This window comes from Cicer arietinum, chromosome 3, assembly GCF_000331145.2.
Source record: "Cicer arietinum cultivar CDC Frontier isolate Library 1 chromosome 3, Cicar.CDCFrontier_v2.0, whole genome shotgun sequence".
Taxonomy (NCBI): Eukaryota; Viridiplantae; Streptophyta; class Magnoliopsida; order Fabales; family Fabaceae; genus Cicer; species Cicer arietinum.
In genome coordinates, this window is record NC_021162.2 from 51184917 (window position 1) to 51188167 (window position 3251).

Genomic DNA, 3251 nt, shown 5'->3' on the forward strand with positions numbered 1-3251 from the left:
GTTCTTCGTTCTTGCCAATCAAACTGGAGAATGATCATGCTTGAATATGGAGAATGAACTTTCTTGATTTATCATGAGCCGTAGCTTTTATCCTTTGCATTTTTGAGTGATTCTTTGCTGAGATAATTCATGTATTTTCCTTGGAGAATATTGATAACATGATTGTAAAATCCAGGAGCAATTTCTTCTTCAACAGAGGAGATTATTTTTTTCTTGTAATTTCAGAACTATGGAGAACGCTCTTCGTTTTCCAGACTTCTATCAATAACGTTATCCGTTCTGTCTTTGTATTTTTATTTCCTTTTCAATGTGATTTTACTTGTAATATTTGCCACCTATCTTTGATTATCACACTCAAAAACACATGTTAAATTAAAATATCATTTAGAGTCATAATTAAAATTCTTAATTAATCTTTATTTTTTTACATCAAAACACTAATTTGAGATTTTGTCTTAACAAGGAGCACATCATCACTTGGTTATGGAAGAAAGCAATCCTAGCGTCCCATCATGCGAGCTCTCTTGGAACAAATTGGTACCCTTAAAAGTGGCTTTATTTTGATGGCTACTTGTTTCCTACGAAAGATAATCTAGTAATGTGGGGTGATTTAAATAGCTTTCACATGTTATGTACAAGAGGTTGCGAGAAGGTGAAAATTATGCATCATTTATTTTTTCAGTGTCAATTTTTTTGCAAAATTGTGGTGTTTTTTCTTGAGTTGGTTAGAGGTTCAAGGTGTTATGCAGAACTGCGCTATGCCACATACAGAACAATTTCAAAGTCTGCTTATTTCTAACAAGAAATCGAGGCAACACATGTAGGTTATTTGGTTGTCACATGAGTGGACTAATGAGGTCATGCAATTGTTCGACATGACCTCATTAGGGAGTTAAATAAATACAAGTCATATTATGTCAAACTGTATTCGTCAAAGAAACAATTAAATGTTATGAAAGACGCTCTATATCATGGAAACTTTTATAAGACACCTACAGAAAAATAGATATTGTTTCTAAAAATAGGACACCTTGTTGCAACTCAATAAAATAGATTTGTAATTGAGTTCAATAGATTTCAAGATGGAGATTTTGAAACAGTTCTACCACTATGAGGTTGTCCACTCGAGAATCAAAAATCATGGGAGGATTCATTTGTGGAAATGATGTTTTTGTTTGATGAACTCATAAAAATTGAAAAAGGTTTCCAACCACCGAAAAATCAAATGCCGACAAACCGATTGAAGTAATAGACGAAGATGATGTTGTTGACCTTAGAATAAATTGATTAAGATGTTAAGACTATTAAACCACAATAGGATGTTATTAAATGTTTAAGACAATTAAGGGTATAATGAAATGTATGATGTGTTTTTTGATATGATGTTTAATTCAAATTTATATTTCTTCATATATGTTGTTTCTATCGTTTGTGGCGCAGATGTTGGATTCTATTTATGTGTAGATTCTACGTTGTTTTTGGTTTTGCATTTAGTGTAGTTTCCAACATTTACTGTTAAATACACTAAAAAAATTTAAGAACTGATAGTGTATTTTTACATAAATTAACTACCAGATTCGTGATTTTGATAGTATATTGAAGTGTTATTTTCATGTTAGATGTACTATTAGATTCCAGGATCTGATATTATATTTTTTACGTAAATTAACTACCGGATGCGTGATTCCGGTAGTATATGGAAGTATCTTTTCCAAGTAAAATGATTTAGTAGTGTTGTATGCACATTGTATACCATTTTTGAGATTCATGTTTAACCTTAATTTGTGGGGTCAATATTACACAAACACTTTTATAAAATACGGGTCTTTTTGGTCACCACAAATCTTAAACTTCATTTCTCTTCTTATAATTTTAGACATGGTTCAAGAATGGGCTGGAATTTATTTCGAGCATTTCAAATCTCTAATAAAATTTGAAATTTGTAACCACGATACTATGTCAAAACAAGAGAGTCATCTTTATTACATATTTAGATTAGATGACAACACCACTACAAAGGTGGTTAGTATATATACCATTGTCCTTTCATCACACTCAAAGATAGCAATTGAGAAGATACTATTCGTTTTGATTGGATGCATCTGACAAATGATACATATGTAAGATCCATGTTTGAAGCTAACGATGTTTACAAAGAAAAATAGTTGATCAAATTGTATGCTAAGTGTTCCTCAGATAAATTTTTCCCAAGTAAGGATAACTCTTCAAATGATGTTGTCACCAATTTAAGAGATATGTGATTTAGGTTACGTAGTGACTATGTTATGTTGTTTATTTATGTTTTTTTTCTACCACATTCTTAAATTATTTTATTTATTTTTATGTTATTTTTAAATTAAAATTATTTTTACCGGCAACTTAGACACACAAACAATATTTATTTCAGAAAAACATAAATCTTTGCATTTGACAAGAATAACAGATACATAGTCACAATTCAACTAATTAAAATAACATAAACAAAATATTATAATTTAATAAAAAAAATATTAAATTTCATTCAATCAAAATATTAAAATCATGTACATTTAGGGTTTTGTATGCATATATCCCTTTTTTTATTTTTAATTCCTCAAATGCCCTACTCTGAAACAATATTCCCTGAATGCCCTACTTTTTCGTTCCAATAGGAAGTCGTTCCCTGAGGAAGCGACCTCCTGAAGAGGAAATTTTTTTAAGTTAATAGGGAGTCGTTTCCTGGGGAAGCGACCTCCCAATGCGTTGGTTTTTTTTTGTTTGTTATATTTTAAAAATAGTTTATTATTAGAATTATTAATTTAATTATTTAAAAAATAAAATACTAATATTAAATTAAAATAAAGTATAGTAATAAATTATAAATAAAATTTATATTTTAATTATTATTATTATTATTATTATTATTATTATTATTATTATTATTATTATTATTATTATTATTATTATTATTATTATCTTGATTTCTGTTGAGTATCTAAATTGATGCTCTTCAGGTGAGATGGTGGATCGAAATCAGGTAGAATAGGTTGATTTTCTGCTTCCATATCTTCGTCACCATCAATGTCATCGACATAATTATCAGATGATTCATCGAAGTATGTTTCATCCTCTTCACTATAATCATTGTCTTCCTCGTTGATACTAATATAATTATTTATTATAGTAATACTAATAATGATAATAATAATAATAATAATAATAATAATAAAAATTTTATTTATAATTTATTACTATACTTTATTTTAATTTAA